The sequence below is a fragment of the Balaenoptera physalus genome, assembly GCF_965194825.1.
Source record: "Balaenoptera physalus genome assembly, chromosome: 4".
Classification (NCBI taxonomy): Eukaryota; Metazoa; Chordata; class Mammalia; order Artiodactyla; family Balaenopteridae; genus Balaenoptera; species Balaenoptera physalus.
This window is the reverse complement of record NC_138891.1, coordinates 98,714,590-98,736,958: the sequence shown is the minus strand read 5'-3', so window position 1 is coordinate 98,736,958 and position 22,369 is coordinate 98,714,590. Positions and strand designations below refer to the sequence as shown.

Sequence of the window (22,369 nt, the reverse complement as noted above, 5' to 3'; positions counted from 1 at the left end):
CAATGGAGTTCCCTAGTCCTGTTCATTTGCTGATTTGACTTATATTCCAGGGATTTGCATGTGGAAAACTAATGCCAAGGCAGGATTACCAGACTGTAAATTCATCAAGAAGCCTGATGATATCATAAACTGTGAGAAGCCAATGTCCTGCAGCAGCATCAGAAACCTCCCAGTTTGATTTAGCACTGGTAATCCATTTTATTCCTCTCCATTAGTTATGACAATAATAACAGATTGGAGACACAACCCCATTTTCTGCCTCTAGTGCTGTCTGCTGCTGGGCACAGCTGCTCCCAGTCATTCTTTCCAGTGTAAATAATGGTTCATGTTTCCAGGGCAGTCGCGAGTCGTTTCTGTGCTAGTGAAATGAGCCCATGTCACCACCCTGTTGGGGAAGATTGAAGGCATGGGTGAAGCCAAGGAAATCCATAAGAAAGCCAGAGCTGCACCCCCTCCCTAAGAGGTATTTTTTGCTCTGGAGGACATTTAGATGTTAATGTTAATTATGTGAATTTTCTTGAGTGTGGGGCAAGAAAATTCTATTATTTGCATCTGTCTGATGCAGGCCTTTTACTTTGAAACTTATTATTTCATGTTAGATGTAAATAAAGAACTCCTTTGTTGTGAGAGGGTATGTTACAAGGCAGTAAACACTTCAGCAAAGAGCATCTTTTGATCTTCATGCCTTTGGCAATAAAAGCTGAGAGCCAGAAACAGGCCAAAGAATTTGGGGCAGAGACCACTAAACGCTTCCCTTTTATCTATTCACAAAATTAGGTGCAGAACTATAGGAGTAGTGGATGGAATGACAATTATTAAGAAAGTTGAAGGGCAAAATGAGGCCCCCCGAAAGATAAAGCTGAAGTTTGGATTTTGGGATCTGTGTTAGAACTCAATGAATTTCATGAGAATTTAGGAGCATTATGTAGACACAGCATAAAGGAAAGAAATAAAAATGTTCTATCTCTCTCTCTCTTCCTGTGGTCTCTATAGGAATTAGTGGGTGTGTTAATAAATTTTAAATACTCGTTTGAGAATTCCTTTTTAATAAGACGTCAGTGGGTAGACACTCATTTTTATGTGTGTGCAAAGTTATACATTTCAAAAACTGGTCTGCTTTAATGCCTTAATTCTGCAAATCCCATTTCAATATGCTTACTAATTCAGTCTCCTTCTAAATATTAAACCATAATATATTCATAAAAACAAATCTAAAATATATAAGTACAAATACATATGTAAATTCTTCTTTTTTGTCTTGCTTATTTTGACATTTTAAATTGTATTGCCAGGTCTTGGTAGACATCTAATATCTGCTTTATTATATGGAACTTATCAGAATCTCCCCTCAGGCCTTATAGAATTCATACTTGCATCCTGTAGGTAACTAATAGACTGAAAAGCAAAACCCCACCATGGTAAGGGAGATAATGAACACACTACACACTTGATGAGAGATGAATGGACTTATACTTAAACCTCTTTTTAAATACACATCTTTCCCAGTTTTGGTAGCAGTGAGGGAGACAGAGATTTGGGATGCAGGTATCCTGTCCGATGTTCAATACCTCTTTTCTTAGGCCTGGTTTTGTGGTCTGGGTGGAGGTAGGGAGCAGATTAGCTCAAAGTTTAGCTCTCCTTGACTGATGATGTATAATTGTTAAATAACTTTTAAGAGATCCTGCATAGTTTCTCATTTTATTTTATCCCACAGTTTCTTGTAGTCTACATACAGTTCCAATAGCTGGCTGAATTGCTCTGTGACGAAAGGAATCTGAAAATGTACTATATTCTTCCCAAGCTTTAAGACCAAGAAGGTTCTGTGAATATTTTTCAGAGACAAATTGGGGGACTGTGCTCCATCTTAATGGCCTTTTAATTTGAAAGTTAAACTCAGTCCTTCTAATTGCTTGTAGGTATTGGACAATATGAATATTTCCATTGGATAATATGGAGAGGACAATTTATCACTGAAGGACTTGTTGTTTTTATCTTAGCTGAATCAGGTGCCAGTATATACAGTTTGCACTTTCAAGCGCAGGTTGATTTATTATGGTGTGGACCTGCAGTTTTTAGAGGGCTTTATTAAACTGAATTTTTTTGGTAACTTTAATAAAGTCCATTTTTTTACCTTGTTGACTTTAAAGTTAATCACTGTCAGGTCAAACAAGTTAGAAACAAGAATAAAAACCCAAATTTGGAGGAAAGAGCCTATTATTTTATGACATATAATAAAAATTCATTCAATTTTATTCAACAAAAGATCACAATTTAGCCCCTCAGGAAGCAAGACGAAGTAATGAGTGCATGAAGTGAGCTTCAAGGAAATGGACAATGAACATTTCAGTGTTCTCTTTCCCACCTCTGGGTTTGGGCTCTGGTGCCTGCCACACCTGGGTGGATTTGGCACTGCCACTTCCTAACTCTGTAACATGGGCGTGTTGTTGGATGTTTTTGAATTTGCAAAACCAGAAAATGGTAGCACACTCACTGCTTTGTTAAGATGAGTTCATGAGATAAGAACAACAATCAGTAATTAAAATTAATATTATTGAGTGTCTGCTAATACTCCAAGGACTGTGCTGGACATCTAAGATGAAGCCAGTGAAGCCCCTTTCACATAGCAGGGATTCAACTTCTACCTACTTCTGCTCTTCCCCACCCCAAGTTGACCAGATTCCTTAGGCAAAAGGGATTTTGCTTATTTGTTCATATATTCTCCCTTCGTTTGTGCATCTATTCAACAAATACATAATGAATCCATCTAGTTCCAGGAACTATTCTAAGTGCTGGAGATACAGCAGTGAGTGACCAAGAGAAACAAAAGTCCCTACTGTTGTACATTCTAGCACAGGAGACTGACAATGAACAGGCAAATATATTTAAAATATTATATGTCATGTAGTAATAAGCGCTATGAAAAAAAAAATAGAGTAAGCAGATAGAAAGTGATTGCAATACCAGGAGGCATGGAGGAGGAAGAAAGTTCTATTTTGAATAGTATAATCTAGGGAAAGAGACATTTCAGCAATCATGAGTATCAGAGTCATTCCAAAAGTAACATTCTTGCTCAGATGTGGAAGTCAAATATGCAGTGAGTTGTAGAAAGAAAGGTTAGAAAAATCAATAGCATACGTTAGTGCATATTTTCTCTGGGCTAGTATGCAAACAGTAATACAGTGTCTCTTTTAATAAGTATAAAGCACTTAGAAAGTAGAACATAGTGAGGCTATATAAGTTTGTGCTGTTGTTAGTCTATTTGAGGAGAGTAAAAAGATACTGTGACCTACATACACTACTCATTTCTGCTTATAACTAAACAACAGTCATACAGAAATCATACATATAGAATAGAATTGGATGGTAATGTGGTGTTGTCTGTTTATTGGATGTTTTAGGTAAATTATTAAGCCATGTCCAAGACAAATATATAGACACCAAGAACTTAGGAAAAGTAACTCCTCAAGGGAACTGCAGCCAGATTACTAGTAGGACCCTTGCTGGACCTAAGCTTGCCTCCGAGAACAGTCTTTGCCCAGTGATTTTCTTTCAGCACTTTAAAGATGTCACTTGATTGTCTTCTGGCTTGCATAGTTTGTGACAAGAAGTTTGGTACAATCCTTATGTTTGTTCCTCTCCATATATAGTCTTTTCTTTTTCTGGCTGCCTTCATGATCCCTTCTTTATTTTTTTTTATTTTATTTTATTAATTTATTTATTTTTATTTATTTAATTTTGGCTGTGTTGGGTCTTCGTTTCTGCGCGAGGACTTTCTCTAGTTGCGCGAGCGGGGGCCACTCTTCATCGCGCTGTGCGGGCCTCTCACTATCGCGGCCTCTCTTGTTGCGGAGCACAGGCTCCAGACGCGCAGGCTCAGTAGTTGTGGCTCACGGGCCCAGTTGCCCCGCGGCATGTGGGATCTTCCCAGACCAGGGCTCGAACCCGTGTCCCCTGCATTGGCAGGCAGATTCTCAACCACTGCGCCACCAGGGAAGCCCTCTTCTTTATTTTTAATTTTCAGTAGTTTGAATATATGATTTTGTAATTGTTGTTGTTTATCCTACTCAGGGTTCTCTGGGTTTCTTGGACCTGTTGTTTTATGTCTTTAATTATTTGGAGGAAAAATCTGCCCATTTTCTTCTGTCTTGTTCTCTCCTGTTCAGAAATTTTCTCCGGTTTCCCACCCTTCCCCCATCTTTCTCATGAGCACCTGGCGGAGAGTGGGTTTGAACGCCCTTGTGATTGTAGCTCCCAAGAGTCCTGTACTCTCACTCTAGCCTATACTTGTCCTTTAGCAATTTCTTAAATATTTAGCCGACTTCTTAACTGCTTATAGTGCCTGGTGGGTGTCTCTTGCTCTGTGTTCTGCCACAAGTGAGCCAGTTCACAGGTTCCAAATTGCCTTGGAGGAACCTGTCCCTTCCTGGATTTCAGGCTGGCTGTTTACCCTGTTACCTGAGCTCTCTGGACTCAAGTAATGTTTTTATGTTTTATTCTACTTTTTCTTCTTTTTAGGGTGAGTATGACGTTCTTTTCAGCTGTCTGTATGCTAGGTGGAGTTAGAATCTTAGTCCAGTGGTTTTTAAATTATTCTACAGATACGCTTCTGGAGTTCCACAAACACGTGATTCAAATTTTATTTTATAAATATTTTAACTGTCTAAAAATTGTAATAAAATAAATTACACTAAAATGTCTTATATACCAAAGTCACATTGGAGAACTATCAACTTAAATAACTATGTTGCTCTGTTAACTTTTTTTTTCAGACCTCATGAAATCTCCTGCCACCACTTCACACTATCTTTGAACGTCTGGTACCCATGGCATTGATTAGGGAGGGTGTGGCTTTACGTATCCAAATTCAGCCCTGTTCCTGTCTACACATGTAAAATTGCAAAGGCAGGGCTCACTATTGCAGGCACATATACGCAGCAGTCAGTTAAATGCCAGGCAGTGTCAATGACACCTGTCTTCACTGTACACCAGTTAGTTATGCCGGAACAAGTGAATGGCTAGCATGCTGCATCATGACTTTATGTTATTAGCTCATATTGTTCTTTTCTTGATTTATTATAAGGAGTATAAGCAGTTTTCAAATATTTCTAATAATTCTACTTGGAAAAAAATTCTTGCTATTCCTGTTTCAAGCCCTTGGATCAATTTCATTGAAGGCTTAAAAGAAAAAAAAAAACAAACCTTTGAAACTACTTAAATCAAACTTTTCTTGACACTGTGCAACAAAAATGAAATACAGAAATAAGTAAGATGGAGGTTTAGGATAACTGAAGTATGTAACTATCATCTTACAAATTATAAATTTTTATACCAAAACAGCCTCATTATGAACACAATTAACTTAAAACTGCATCATACATTTAAATGTATGAGATAATTTTTTAAGTCAAAACTGCTTTTGTCTGTTTATTTATTGGAGTTCTACATAATATTTGGTTTTCAAGAAATAATTCCACTGCCAAAATATGCCTGCCCCCAAAAATAAATTTAATTTTCACTGATTTAATGGAAAGAATAATAATATTTATTAGCAAACACTTAAATAGAACTTACAATGAGTCACATACTTTTCTAAGCATTTTACATATATATTATTTAATTTAATCCTTATATTAATCCTATGAAGTAGGTACTGTTATCACCCCTATTAATCAGATGAGGGAAACAGACACATGGTATATGTGAGATAACACAGTTAATAAAAGCAAACCCAGGATTCAAACCTAGGCAGACTAGTTCCAGCGTTCCAGTGTGGGATTCAAACCTTGAACCATGAACTGTACTGGTAGTTAGAATGTTAAGAGTGGAAGTCTGAATTCATTGTGAAATTTTATTTCTTTTCCTATGCGATGTATGTCTCTGTGTGTGTGTCTCTCGATCTCTCTCTTTTTTCTAGCTATACTTCCATTTTTCCACTTGTAGATTAAGTGATAATTGTGTTTACTACCCTTTAGGATGCAATGAGACTTAATACATTAAATATTTTTAAAAGTGCTTTAGGGGTTGGAAAGTGAAGGCCAAACGACTGTAACATAATTGTCGGAAGCAGGTTTGTTTTGGTCTGTTCCTATTTTCTTTTCTGAGTAAATTTAAGATATTGTATGTATCAACAGTCTGATTCATTTCACTACCTCCACTTGCTACTGTGGACATTTCCATTCATTCTTCATTGAACATATTCTCACTGAACACTCACTAGTTGCCAGAGGCACTGAGCAGCAAGGCCTGGAAAATTAAGTAGCTTAAGACATGTTCCCTTACTAGTAGGCATTCCCTGCCCAGGTCACAGGTCTTGGTGCTCACGGTTGAGGCATTGGGTGTGCTTATTAAGTGACAGTCAAAATCTTTGCTGTAGAAGAAAAGTCCCTAAGGAATAGTATTTAATTTGAAGGGTTATAGTTTGGGGGTTGGGCTTTTTTAAATGGAAAAATAATATTTCCAAGATGAAGAAATTAAGGAAAGTGCTTTTTTTAAAAGTAAATTAGCATTTCAGTAAATCCAAATCATTGAGAATCATATTAAATCAAACTGTGGATGACTGGGACTTGAAAGGACTTTAAAATTTTTTGCTTTTGAAATATGCCTATCGGTTTTATTTTTGCTAAACATGGTAGAATGGAAAGGAGAGGAAGCCACATTGCATCTCATGATGTCAGGTATTCCTTTGTAGCTCTAGACATCTTCATTCTGAACGTCAACTGGTGGTTTGTCCTTGATATAAAACATCACAAAGTAGTCAAAAATGGACACTTTCATAGAAAGCTATATTTTGCATAAAGCACATTTGAAATCTTCTCATCTTAGGAGACTGGACTTGTAAGCTTAAAGTTCATAAGGTTTAGATGGTAATAATAAAAATAAATATATACTTAGAAAAATCATTTCTTTCAAAAGACTGGCCTTTATTATTTGTTATATACAGCATAAATTAAAGACACTCTACACGTTTTTAAGAAACTTCATTCATAATTTGACAATTTCTTTCTGCTGTAAAACATGCCTCTTTGTTGGCTAACATTTTCCATAGAAAAATTTTGCTGAAATTTTTTCCCAAATAATGATAAAGAAACCTAGCTACATTGTGAAACCTTGTTAAATGAATGAAAAAATTGAATATTTTTATGATAGTGTGATTTGTTACTGTAGAGCAGTTCAGAATTACTTGTGCTAAATACTAAAACCTCAGTTAGTTTTAGATAAGAGCAGTGTATATAGCATCTGTTACTTCTAGTGGGCTTCTCCTGAAAGTCATTTCTAATTAAATGTCTGGCTTATGAGCACTAATGAAAGTTATCCTGATGAAGTTTCATATGAGGTAGGGACCAACAGAAGTTGCCATGATGATGACGACCTGAATCCAGGGAAGCCAGAGATTGGACCTCTTGAGTTGAGATTAAATGTTTACCAGAAGCTCCACACCAACCAACCCCAGTCAACAAATGTCAAGAGAGCTAGTTAAATGTTGAGATTTGCTGCTGTTTCTTGTTTTCTGGATAGAGAGAACAGCATGGGCACTGGCATGGAGGGATGAAGCAACCTGGCATGAAGTGTACACAGTTTCATTATAAGGAGCATAGGGCTAGATGAGCAGTAGGCAGCATAGCATGGAAAGAAGGTATGTCACACAATGCAGCTGACCATCCCAGAGGCAATGGGAAGCCAGGGAAGAGATTTAAACCAGAAAATAACATTAATGGCTTCACATTTTAGAAAAGTCATTCTAACATCTAAGTGGAGGACAACTTAGAGGGTAGAGAGATCCAAGGCAGGGGAGGCAAATTAAAGGTATATTCCGGTGGCTCATCATGATATGATGAGAGCCTATAGGCAGTAGAAGTGGAGTCAGAGAGGAGGTGGACGGATCAAATATGAGAGATGCTAAGTAAGATAGTAAATATACCTAAATAATTTGTTTTCATGGGATTTTGCCTTTAAAAGGAATAAAATTCTTTTTTGGTGTTTCCATGAAATACATTTCAACAACAACAAAAAATAATTGATTTTAGCATAGAGGCCCTAAAATGTATGTCACAAATGGTATAGTTTAACTAAGCTCATTTAACTTCCAAATTTTATCAGAAAAATAATAGAATGAAATCTTTTGAATGGAGCATGAGACTGCTGAGGTCAGAACTGTTGGGTGGGTTTCTTTATGGAACAGTTAACTTACTTTGTTTGATGGCCTAATCCTAGCCAGTCATTTACAAATGTGGATGGAATAAGAGGAATCCATTACCATTGCTAGAAAGCCAGTTCAAAGCACATAATATGCATATATACATTATTAACCTAAAAGAAAAAACTGCAAGAAAAATGGAAATAGGCCAAATTTTCCATGTGCAAATTATGTCAGCTGGTCCTCTTTAGAATTAATATTCCATTTTGAAGCTGCTCATAATTCCACCTGCAGCCATCCTTTACATAAAATAAGAAATAAACATTTCAAAAGAAAACACTTTTTTAGGCCCTACCTCTGGAAAATATTAGAAATAAATTCTTAATAGTAAAGCATTTAGAATTTGCATACTCAGAATAGAATCTAAATATGAAATGCTGTCTTCAGTAATTCCCTCTACCAACCAAATTCATCAGAATGGAAAGATTCTAAAGATATTATATCATGTTCACTTTTCTAATAGGATAATTTCTTTGTGGGAACTAAAGTTCAAGGTGATGAGCCAGCATTAGAGTCTAGATGTTCATAAGTAGAAATGGTTTATTTTTCTCTCCCTGTTTTTTGTTTTGTTTTGTTTGTTAGTTCAATCTCATGAGAAACAAGAGAAAATTCTTCAGAAAATTCCACTTGAAGATGGTAATGTTTTAAAAAGGGAAAGATTAAGTCTGTCATTGTGTGAGTGTTAAAACATCACCTATATACATCAATACAAAACTCATTAATTAAAATATTGTTAGCTTTTTATTCTTGCAGCCAACATTTATGGAACAATGATGATATCCATAGCACTGGTCTAGTGCTATGGGGACATAAAGGTGAATGGGACATGGTTCCTGCCAGCCCTGAAGGAGGGCACAATTTAGTTGGGAGACAGGCTCACAGATAGCTATTATATAAGGTTGAATTTGTCTAGAGGCTGAAAAAAAAAGAAATACAGAGTACTATAAACGGTGAAATAGTAAACTCATTTGTGGTTGAGGGAAACCAGAACATTATCTTGAAGAACTTGGCATTGAAGTTGAAACTGAAGGGATGGAGGGATGGGAAGGAAGTATTAAAGCAGCATTGGAGGAAAGGGAATTCTGAGCAAAGATTACTTAGAAATTGGAAAGCAGAGAATATGTCTTAGAAACGATGAGAAGCCTACTTCATATGAAGCAGTAAGGATAATAAAGTGAGACTTACAGTACCTTATAGCTGTCTTTGGAAGCCTTTGGAATTTATTGGACACTCAGAGCAAGTTTAACTAAAAGGTTAAGAGTCTAGGAGCTAGAGACAAATTGCCTGAGTTTGAGACCTGGGTCTACTAAATATTAGCTGTGTGACTTTGGACAAGTTACTTAACCTCTCTGTGTCTCAGCTTGCTCATCCATGATAAGAGATGAAATTCTTACATCAGATATTTTGAAATTCAGAATTTTTCAGAAAGATTATATTGTATAGTAATTAGATGTGTTAGATAACTTCCCCAACAAGGTCTCAGGCAGTGCCTCATAACCAACACATTTGTGTTTTCACAGCAGGCAATATAGGAATTTATAAGTGGAATAAAAATGATACATAGCCTTATATGCATTCAATTCAGGTTTTATCCAAATGAATTTTTTACAAACTAAGGAAAAACTACTAGCTTTCAGTGCTTTTTAGATCTCAAAATTATGGATAAGGGGTTGGGGGCCTGTAGTAGTACCATTCTATTAAGATTGTTGTAAGACTCAAATAAGACAATGTATCTGTAGGGCTTGGCACCCTACCTGGTACTTGGTAAGTGATCATTGTTACTCTTTCTGCATTACTAGTTACAAGTGACATGGGAGAGTAAGTGACATTTCCAAGGTCTCTAGCTAGGCTAGAGTCAGGCAGTTGAAAGCATTTGACACTGGTGAAGTACATACTGTGTTTGCTGGACAGTTGCAACCCTTCCAGCCAAATGAAGCATAGTGAAGGCATGAACTTTGGAGAATAGTGAGAACAAAAAATAGTGGGCTTGCTAAGGAGATATAAGGGTGAGGGAGGAGGCAAAAGGGACCCCCAGGTTTGGGAAACAATTGACCTCTCGTGTTTGCGTGGGTACCCTGTCGGAGTGCTGTCCCGTGCATTGCTTTGGTGAGCCTCACAAGCACCCTGTGCTGGCGTGTGGTGCTTGTAGTTTTTTGACACCTGACCCTAGTCCTTTCACACCTCCTTACATTTAACCGTGTTGCCTCTGCTGCCCCAACACTAACTCTGCCCCTACCCTCCTGGCCTACTCCTACTTAATCCTTAGGACTAAGCTTGAATGTTACCTTTTCAGTGAAGCCTTCCTTAAATGATTTAGGAAGAGTCAAACCCTCCTTCCTCCATCCAGACTTCTGTGGCACCCTTACCTGTCACAGCATTTGGCACGTTGCCTTAGCTCCTCGTCTGTGTGTTCTGTCTCCCCAGTCATTCCCAGTAGTAATCCCAGCACCCTCAATAATACATAACTGTCATTTAAAACAGATTTAAAAAAAAAAAAAACAGATTTAACGAAAGTTTGAATCCCTACTTTCCAAGTGGAAAAGTCAGAATATTTCAATAACTTGTCCAACATTGTGCAGTTTGGTTGGAACTGGAGTTTAAACCAAGTATGCCTGATTCTAAAGTCAATGTTATTTTCTCATCTTCACCTAAAGGAGGAAACAATGTGTACAGATGTTTATTTATGCATGTACAGGTGTAAATACTAGTGAAGGTACATGACAGGATATTACAAAGCCAAGTATAATGTTTTTTGCATTGTACTTTCTGGACAAATACAATATGCCCTTTTAGTCATTTGTAAATATACATAAATAGAAGTTTATGCTTTGCAATAGTTGTTTTGTTTTTCTTTTTTTTTTTTTTTTTTTTTGGCCTCTCCACATGGCTTGCAGGATCTTAGTTCCCTGACCAGGGATTGAACCCATGCCCCCTGCAGTGGAAGCCAGAGTCTTAACCACTGGACCGCCAGGGAAGTCCCTGCATTAGTTGTTAAATAATCCTGTTTCTGTAAATCTAATATGATCATTAGTTTAAAACAATATAAAGAAATGGAAAGAAGTTGGTAAAAACCACCCAAGATCCACTACCCAGAAATAACCTCCTATAAGATGTTAATGAGCTCCATTCTAGATGGTTCTCCATGCATAAAGACCTATGTTCATAATTTACAGAAGTTGGATATTATGGTATTTCTAGAAATAAAATAGGGAGATTTTTACCTTCAATACATTTTTATTGGAATCCTGTTCTCTTAACAAACCTCAGACATGCCATGTGTATTCCCACCTCTGGACCAATTGCTCCCCACTCTGTAGAGTGCTGTCCCCCAAAACCACTCGACTAATGTTCTAGACTCCTTCCAGCTTTGCTCAGAGCTGGGCTTTTTGGTGAGGTCTACCTGATCAATCCACCCGTACACTTTCAATCCTTTCTTAGACTGCTCTTCTCTTCCTTTTTTTCCCACAACACTTACTACCTTCTTACGTACAATATTATTTGCTTGCTATTATATTATTGTCTGTTTCTCCCACTAGAATATCAGCTCCATAGAGGTGGAGGTTTTATCACTTTTGTTCAGTGACCTATCCCTTATGTCTCTTGTACATGTTGTTCATGATGTACAAAGATGTACATGAAACACCTAGAGTAGTGCCCAATACATAGGCATTCAAATAGATCCTTGTTGAAAGAATGAAAATGTTACAAGAACAAAGAGTTCTGAATACAGCTTTGTAGTTGGTTAATCAAGGCTCTCTCATCTCCTTGTTTAGTAAATTTATGTGAGCTAATAAATTCTTTAGAGAGCTCAGTAAGTAGAGCTGCAGATATCTTCAATTTTTACTGAAAAGACAACTGAATAGCCCTGGCTATTCCTGTATGTTTCTGGATCTGCTACTATTAGGAGACTGCTACATAGAAACTGAAGAGTTTGACTGAGAATATATGAAATATATTTCATATCTGAACATATCCTGCACTAAAATGCCTCATAGATAATCGAGGCTTTTGTTCTGTGGACATTTTATCCTTTCTAGAATCCAGAACACTTTATCAGAATTCAGAGATGAATGCTCAGGCCAGTGGTGTTTAAGAGCAATTCATTCTCCATGTTTTATTCTGGTACTAATTGATAATATTTGTCAATTGGAAAGTTGGAAAGTTTCTGTTCCTATGAAAACATGTAGAAATTTGGGGTAGTACCCCGTAGAAGTATTTTGATATATGTACTTTAGTATATGTTCTTTGTTCTTTTTTTTTTTTTTTTTTTTATTGGCTGCATTGGGTCTTCGTTGCTGCACGTGGGCTTTCTCTAGTTGCGGTGAGTAGGGGCTACTCTTTGTTGCGGTGCGTGGGCTTCTCATTGCAGTGGCTTCTCTTGTTGCGGAGCACGGGCTCTAGGCATGCGGGCTTCAGTAGTTGTGGCTCGCGGGCTGTAGAGCGCAGGCTCAGTAGTTGTGGCACACGGGCTTAGTTGCTCCGTGGCATGTGGGATCCTCCCGGACCAGGGATTGAACCCATGTCCCCTGCACTAGCAGGCAGATTCTTAACCACTGCGCCACCAGGGAAGTCCCTAGTATATGTTTTTTAATGATATTATATATAAGTAAAAATACTACCTTTTCTTTGTTGTACCATCTTTTTTCTTATGTCAGCCATGCTTATTATACATTTTGCATCCACCAATTTAATCTGAAGCCTTGTGTTTATGAGTGAGTGCACATTTTTGTTCAGGTGATTTTTAAAACTATTTTTGAAGCATTAAATTGTTTAACCATGGAACTATCCAGACCACCATTCATTTGTATGACTGTTAATGCCTTATGTAGTATTTCAGAGAAAGTTCCTTCCTCGTTTTTCAAAAATGTGCTTATAAAATTTGTGATGACAATTGAACAGCCCAACCCTATGAAATGGTAATTTATGCAGCAATAAAAAATAAATAAATCCATGTAATGTTGGCTTGCAGCTGAAGGCAGCTGTGTTAAGCATGTTTTTTAGTCTCTTACATCAAAGTAATACATACAGTGCTGTATGAGAATGTGTAGGGCAGACGTCTTTGAAGTACCCCCATATTAGCTGAGCTTTTGTATCCACTCTACAAATATGAGAGAATTCATTGTTCTATGTCCATGAGGAATGATAAACACAATAATGAACTTATCAAAAATGCCTTTCAGATGGTTCAAAACCTTTTTACAGCAATTATCTCACTTGCCTTTAGAGCCTTTGGAAAATAATTTCTCAAGGACATTTTTCTCTAACTTCTCTGAATTATTGGAGTAGCCAAGAAAGATTTCTCTAAGTATTGATGAAGAGAAATTGAAGCATCCCATTGTTCACCTAGAATCTCCATTCCCAACTGTTCAAACCAGTATGCTGTATGACTCTACAGTAGTTACTGAGAAAAGTAAAATCAGAGGGTAAAAGTAAAGGAGAATAGGCCATCTGATGGAATAATTTCAGAATGTAGAACAACTTGCCAAAAGAAGTAAGAACATAGATTTTGTCTGAAGAGGCTGAAGGAAGGCCAAGAGGAGAAAAATCCTATACTACATGATATACATCAGTTACCTAATAGATTTTCTTTTATTGTTTTGTTTTCTGTGATATGTTAATCAGAATGAAAAAGGGATATGTGTGTGTGTGTGTGTGTGCGTGTGTGTGTGTTCAGGTATAAAGTACAGGGTAACATAAAACTGAGTTCTACCAAATGTTCAGGTATGGTATGATTGATCCATATTTCTGGAAGTACATCATATATTGGCTTAAGCAGATTTTTTTTTTTTTTTTTAGTGAAATTGGAATGTGATTGTTTGGGAGCCAAAAACGCATTCTTTGAGTGCAATTTTACTAGTAGCAATTCATTTATTTATTATGTAGGATGTCTTGTCAAACCAAATTAAAGGTTATATTTTGTCTTCTCCATGAGTAATCTAGAGCCAAGAATGAAAACCACATAATATATTTTTAGGATTAAACCATTTATTACTGATAGATAATGGCAGAGCAAAAACAGAAGGCACCAGTTAGTCTGCATTAGCTCATAAGCCCTGGATAACATTTTTGTGAACTCTAAAGGTTTGTGAAATTCTATCACTTGCATTAACTTTCTTATAAATTTCTGATGTGGTCAGTTGTCCTCTATCCCTGGTCACTGCAAGGGGCTTCTACTCTCAGGATCTTTGCCAAGAATTTCCCCCTTTGGGTGTCTTTTAGAAAGAATGAGCCTCGTCTCTGGCCAACCACTTTAACCACTATGGAGGAGGGATCTCAGTGTGTAGGAAGGAAAGACTCCTGTAGTAGTAACAGAAAAACCTTTTTTTTTTTTTACTCAGAATCCTGCCTGATTGAGAAGCTAAGTTAAAATCATATATACAGCTAATATTTATTGAGGACATTCTGTGTTGCCAAACACCAAGGCCCAGTGTACAGAATAAAAACTGAAGTAGTCCCTTAATTCAATGTGCATATGAAATAATGCATTTAGATCTGGGTGCCATATTTTAAAAGGTATATTAACAAACAAATGACCACAATGATAAGGAATTTGTGCAACAGGGATTCCAGAGCTAAATAAACTGAGGAGTTTGATCTTGGAAGAAAAAATTTAGTGGGAACAAGATAAATCTTGTTAAATATAAATGTTTAAAGGTTTGCCACAAGGAAGGTGTAGGCGGTGGGAGTGTAGGATAGGTAGTTAGAAATAGCATATTAAATACATTGTCTTTTTCTTTATAAAACATGGACTACCAGAATTAAAGCTCAGTAAGACTTGGGTTAATTGGAGTAGTGAGCGAATTGAGTGAAAAATCCTACTGGAGGCCATAGTTTATTAAAAAAAAAAGGTTGAGAAACACTGTTTCAGAACATTCAAAGAGCTCCCAAAATGGAATTTGTTGTCCAGTAAGATAATAAGTCCCAGGAAAGTAAGCTAGCCAAACCGTACTTTTAAAAATAAGTCTGAAATTTCCCTTCAACCTTCTGAGCGTCTCTTATAATCATAAGAAAAGCTTGTTTCAAAGGCCATTTCTGAATTCCTGTTGCATATATCCATGAAGCACATTGAAGGCTAAGGCCATTGTGACCCCAGAACACACTGTATCACAATGCTTTGATTCTGATAGGACCTCAGGAGATACAATTGCACGTGGACCAAAGTCAACAGCAAGAAAAGTCACAGAAGAATTAATTGCTATAAGGTATTACATTTTCTTTTATAGCTGTTTTTTAGTCTTATAAGAGGATACAAGGTAGAAAATGCTAATCATTTTTATTTTAATAAGAACCAAATATGCCAAATATATTGAAATTATAAGACATAAAGATAGCTTACATCAACAGGATGCTTGATGGATGGTGCCCATGCATCAGTATGTAAACTGATTGTGAAATATCTTGGGATCAGGTGGTCTTTCACGAAGCTTGGTACACTAAATATATGGCCCTCCATTTCATGGTCATAAACATATACCATTGTAAAATAAAGAGAATAAAGATATATGTGTGCTTGGTGGGGTTTGTAGCTTTAAAAAAAAATAAAGGAAAAGTGTATCACTGGCATAGATTATTTTTAACAACTCAGTTTAAGTGCTAATGAAAGTTAGTCTTCCTAAAAATTCCTAGTGAAAGAATACAAGAGGACGGTAAATACATGAGTTGTAGAATTTACTTGAGGTTGGCTGATTTGTATGTTTACCTTTTTTTAATGGGGAGAATTGAGATGTTAGTTTGTCAAAGAGAGAAATCACAGATTGCAGATGGGGAGAGAGACACAGAGAGAGAGAGAGAGACTGACTAAAGTAAAATGAAGTAGTGGTGGGTATGGACCCGAGAACTCAAGCAGAGGGAGGAGAATGGTTCTTCCTCTACTTCACTGGTTCTCAGTGAAGGACGCTTGTGCCCTACACAGGACATATGGCAGTGTCTGACAAGTCACAGCTGGGATTGGGTGGTGCTGTGGCACGTGGTGGGTAGAGGCCAGGGGTGCTGCTAAGCATCCTACAATGCACAGGGCAGCCCCTGCACCAAAGAGTCATCCAGCCCAGGATGTCTATAGTGCCAAGGTTGAAAAACCCTGATCTGGCTGGGAGAGCAAAGAAATGTTAGGTGCAAGAGATTTAAACTAAAGAAGCTTGAACCCTATGGCCTTAATCTTATTAAAACAGAAAGCCACATGTTTGACAAGACTAACAATTCTGTTATTAATGTGAACCGAAAGTCAGAATTCATTTAACAGTCTTGAGACCCCGGTTAGTCTCTTCATGGGTACGTGTGATAAAAGTATTTTGAAATTCCATTTTAAATTGCATGCGTATGACCAGTGAGCAAGTCAGCAAAAATGCTTTTGTCAACTTAAAAATAACACTCTAGCAGTAAACATTTCATTAACTTGATTTGGCAAACAATAATGCACATAGTTTTAAAATATAGCCACCAATCTCTCATCCTGTTGGATTCTTAAAAGATTTTAAGGGTCGTATTCTTCCAGGTCATTATTCTGTTTCTGAGGAATATCTATATTCTGCTAATCAAATTAAAGTAAAAAAGAGCTGGTACACCAGAATGCAAAGATGAGTGGTAATTTCATTGTTTGTCAATACATGTTCATAATAAGCTTGTTTTTACTATTGTTCTATTTCAACAGCTATAATAAATGAATAAAAACTAAAAGCATTGTTATGAGGTCTTTGATTTTAATCCAAACCATAATTTTTTTTCTTTTTAGAAAGTCTGAAATTTCAATCTTCCAAGTTTCTCTTGTAAGAAAAACTGTTTTAAAAGCCATTCCTATTTTTTAGTTCAATTCTGCCTGGTAGCTAGATGGTACAAACAAACAAAATAATCCTTTCTGTTTGCTTCCTTGAAACATGGAAAAGTGGAATTGTCTAGATTAGCGCTGTACTTTTTACAGAAACACCTGTTACATATACACTTTAACTCCCACTAATGGCCAGTTGTTCGTTCTTGAGACCAGTTCTTCCAGTCAGTAATTTGTGCCTTGGTCCTAAATCTGACAGGTGCCTTCATTTTCCTGGCTAAAAGCATCTATCTTGGTTTCTATTAAAACTTGTCTCATAGTACGAAGTAATTGGGAACTTTCTGTGTTTCCAAATTTTTGTATGGATTGTTAGAAATGTGGTGTAACTGTGATTATACCTTTAGCACAGGTACATTTTCTCATGGACTATGAAGGAAAAATTAGCAGTGATTTTTTTTCTCAACAAATTCTTCAGTCTAACAGTGAGAATAACATTTACCTAATGATTCACAGTTTACAGAGCATTTTCATATACATTATCTTGTTCGGATCTAGCAACAACTATATGAAGGTGAGTATTATTATTTATACTCTTGGAGATAAATGAACTGTCAATTTAAGTGAGGCTTATGGCTCGGAAGCTCACAAAGTCCAAAGTGAGCCTCTGGAAATTAACAGCCAGGTGTTCTGGTTCCTGCCTTATGGGTTCCAGTCCTGAGTTCTGCTCTGCTTTCTCAGGGACTCCTGGCCATGTATCTAGGACTGTAGGCAACTAACCGGGGTAGGAGAGGGGCCAGAGGGGAGAAACAGGGAAATTCCCTACACACGAAGAGCATCTCTTCCTATCTAATAACCTATTTCTTCTGGAGCCCCGGTACTGCAGCACTTCTGTTTTGGCCAGTTTCTCCAGTTGACTCCAGCTTTCACCTCTATTCCTTGGTCCAGGCTATGACCCTGTTCTCTTATTCCACCTGTTCCTGCATTTCCCTGTTCCTGCAAGGCACTCTGCCTTTATAATGAAACAATTTTTTAATTGTGGAATTGTTACATTCAAAGCAGTTGTTTAAAAATATTCATCAGTTTATTCTCCTTAATACTTTTCCTGCAGAAAAACATCTAAGGTGCAAAGAGTAATGTAATCATGTTTTAATATACCAATATGTTATTGATATGTTAATATTAAAAGTTAGGCATTAAAGTGATAGAAAGGAAAGTGGAAATAAACTTTTACTTATTCAAATTGGTTTTAGCAAAACTCGCATTATTCATAGTCAATGTTAAGATTTCAGGTAGATAAAGAAACTGGAGTAGTTCTTCCCTTAGTTCTCAAGCATCTGGTACCTTCTTGCTAGTAGAAGAATGAATTATACACAACAAGAGCAGTAATGCCAGTGTTTTGTTTCTGAATGTAATATTAAGAAGGCTGGGTCTTAAAATCTCATAAAATGATTATTTTTGCAATTCTTTATTTGCATTTGTATGTTTTTGTGTGAGAAAGAGAAATATATTGAACTCATATTTTCTGAGTAGCTGTTATATGCCAGATACTGTTTTAAGCCCTAGAAATACAGTGATGAACAAAACAGAAAGTTCCAGCCCTAATGACATTTCCACTGGGAGGTGGGAGAAGGAGGTCAAAGAAGAGAGAAAGGCAAAGACAGAAATAGACACTGGGTTTCCATATCAGGACTTGAAACCGCAACCGCAGCTGAACCATAGCATATCAGAGAACTTAACGTTGATCCATTGACCTACCTGCTCACTGTCCCACCAGAGTTACATTGAGAGCTGTTACCATCAGGGCTGGGGAGATAACAAGGTGAACACTGAGTATTCTACCCACCTAATGCCGACCATACCTCTTAACTTCAAATGAAATCAACAAATATTTAGTGAACACCTATTATGTGCTCCTGTAGGTTTTCACTCCTAGCTACAATTAGAATTACAGCAGAACCTTTTAAAAATAACAATGCTTATACTCCACTTAAAACCAATTAAATCAGAATCTTGGGGATGATATCCTGGCATCAGTATTTCTCCAAAGCTTCCTGGTGTGATTCTGTTATACAGCCAGAGTTGAGAACCCATTTCCCATCAGGTGCCCAAAGGGAGAATAAAAGAAAAAAATTAGAAAAATCCACCCATGTTTGTAAAAGATAGTACCTTTCTGGAATCCCATAATAAAGGTGGGGGGAGCAAACACTTATTTTTCCTTCATATTTTTATCCAATAAATAAATATTTGACTCCTTCTATGAGTGGAGGGGAGTTGGAAAAATTATAAAGCATGCCCTTTCCCTCAAGGAGCTTAAATTATGATTAGAAATAAAAGGCAGAAAGTCTGGATAATTGAAAGTGTAAGAGTGCTCAAGAAATATCTCCAAATGGCAAAAGGCACACATAATCTGGTCTATGAGTTCCCATAAGGACAAAGGACACTCCAGAGTTCAGAGCTTTTCTGAGGCAAAACCAAGAAAATCATTCACCCCCACATTAATGCTCAATAAAACGTTAGTTTTACAGCAGAAAACTCCTCCTATTTACAAATAAGTAGCCCATGTCTTATTTAAATAGAGGATGTTCTCATTAGAAATAAATGTAACCATTTCAAATGGCTGATCCATCAATTTGTGAATTGTGATATCTACTTGCAGGGACACATGCCTCTCCAAAGGCTGAGAACAGTCAATGAATGTCCCAAGTGAGGTTTTTAGGAGTAAATAGGAATTATTGAAGAATATAATAATAATAAATAGGAATATAATAATAATTGTTTCAAGAAATATTCCCATTGTTGAAGATATATGAAGTGATTTCACATATTACTTTATTTAATCCTCAACAAATATACATTACTGAGAAAATGAATCACATGTCACTATTAAGTAACAAATTTAGGTTTTGAGCTTAAGACTTCCAAGTCCATTGTTCTTTCAAATACCCAGTGGTTCTCAGTCTTAGTCGCACATCAGAATATTCAGGGAACTTTTTCAAAATTGCCAGGGACCAGCTCACCAGTAGTTCATTTTTTTTTTTTTTAATTTTATTGAAGTACAGTTGATTTACAATGTTGTGTTAATTTCTGCTATACAGCAAAGTGATTAGTTACACATATATATATTCTTTTTCATTTTCTTTTCCATTATGGTTTATCACAGGATATTGAATATAGTTCCCCGTGCTGTACAGTAGGACCTTGTTGTTTATCCATCTTATATATAATAGTTTGCATCTGCTAATCCCAAACTCCCAGTCCTTCCCTCCCCCATTGTTTAGGAGTTTTGCATCTATGTTTATGAATGATACCGGCCTCTACATTTCTTATGATGTTCTTGTCAGGCTTGGTGTCAACAGTGTGTTAGTCTGAGATTATGGAATAACTGTGCTTTGGAATAATTTGTGTAAGATTTCACCAGTAGTTCTTACAGTAGGTGGAGGGAGCAGTGGGAGATGAAGATGGGGAGGGTGACAGGGAAATAACATAGGTGCTTCAAAAATATACATCATTTCAGTGATCCTTATGGTTACCTCCTCTGCAGTGAATATTAGAATAGATTTGTTAATAGTTAAAAACTTTGTACATAGCTATGACACTAGACAATTTTTATGAAAAGATAAAATAAGAATAGCATGAGGGGGGCTTCCCTGGTGGCGCAGTGGTTAAGAATCCGCCTGCCAATGCAGGGGACATGGGTTTGAGCCCTGGGCCAGGAAGATCCCACATGCCGTGGAGCAACTAAGCCTGTGCGCCACAACTACTGAGCCTGCGCTCTAGAGCCTGCGTGCCACAACTACTGAAGCCCGAGTGCCACAGCTCCTGAAGCCTGCGCACCTAGAGCCCGTACTCCGCAACAAGAGAAGCCACCACAATGAGAAGACTGCGCACCGCAATGAAGAGTAGCCCCCGCTCACCGCAACTAGAGAAAGCCTGTGAGCAGCAATGAAGACCCAACGCAGCCAAAATAAATAAATAAATAAACTAATTAATTAATTAATTAATTTTTAAAAATAGCATGAGGTAACAGAGTTTTGATATCTCATAAATACCAAATATCTGGTAACCTAACTCATAAATCACTCTTATTACACAAACCTTGTTAAAATGTAAATTAAATATAATGTATCCTGACGAAAATTGCTTTGAAAATGTAGGCTCAGACTTTCCACATCACGAGTAAAGATCAAATTGAATAAAACTTTTCAGACCAGTCACTCCAGGCTCTTGCTAGACCATAGAGTTGAAACCAGTTAGTCTTGTATGGAAATTCAGAGTCATACTACATTACTGAAAGAGTATTTAATCCAAAAAAAGAGTGAGAGTTTTTAATCTAAGCAAGATCTGTTTCTGTCTGAAAAATTACTTAATTCCATAAAATAATACTGTTTGTAAAGTTTAAATCTATCCTAGGTAGTCCTATTTTAGATCTGAAAGGGGTTTTTTAATAATGTTTTCTATCATGGTAACCCATTGAAAACATCTTTAAATCAGATGATTTAAATCTGATTTAAATCAGATCCATTTTGCACGTGTTTAAATGTATGTGTACCAACACAGTCTTTAAATATATTCTCAAAATGGAAGAGAGGAGCTATATTTATGTACTTATCCAAAGAATGTTCTTTTTTTAATTAGGCACTTACCAACCACAGTTTCCAAGGGAAGTAGGATTTGTGGGTGGTACTACTTTTCTAGGGGAAAAGTGCAGCCTATTTACAGTTTTGTAGAGCTTAGTTCTCTTGTAGCTTGTATAGACCTTTTGTTATCCTCTTATTCCTTTCATGATGCCTTTTTTTTAATATTTAATTTTTTCTTTTATTTCTTTTATTTTTTTAAAATAAATTTATTTATTTATTTTTGACCGTGTTGGGTCTTCGTTGCTGTGTACAGGCTTTCTCTAGTTGTGGTGAGCGGGGGCTACTCTTCATTGCGGTGCATGGGCTTCTCATTGCGGTGACTTCTCTTGTTGCAGAACATGGGCTCTAGGCACGCGGGCTTCAGTAGTTATGGCACGCGGGCTCAACAGTTGTGGCTCACGGCTCTAGAGCACAGGCTCAGTAGTTGTGGCGCACAGGCTTAGTTGCTCCACGGCACATGGGATCTTCCTGGACCAGGGCTCAAACCCATGTCCCCTGCATTGACAGGTGGATTCTTAACCAGCGTGCCACCAGGGAAGCCCCATGATGCCTTTTGATCATATAACTTATTGAGATCTCTTTGGGCTAATTAAAGAGAGATGAAACTCAATGTTGTTAATCTTCCTAATAATCACTTGGTATCACATTTCCAGAAAAAGAAGCGTTCTCTCTCCTACCGAAGGTGAGTTCATTTCATCTGTAATCTGTATTCTCAATTCCATAACAGCTGACTTACTCTAGAACAGACAGCTTCAAGTTCGCCTTCTCATCTATGTA

General features: G+C 37.0%; 2 protein-coding genes across 8 annotated transcripts in view; one reads left to right on the top strand and one right to left on the bottom strand.

Moving 5' to 3' along the window:
* The window catches only part of CMSS1 (cms1 ribosomal small subunit homolog), a 392,074-nt gene that overhangs the window by 173,136 nt on the left and 196,569 nt on the right, over window positions 1-22,369 (top strand). The gene's annotated exons all lie outside the window — the stretch shown is intronic.
* The window catches only part of FILIP1L (filamin A interacting protein 1 like), a 304,455-nt gene that overhangs the window by 165,883 nt on the left and 116,203 nt on the right, over window positions 1-22,369 (bottom strand). The gene's annotated exons all lie outside the window — the stretch shown is intronic.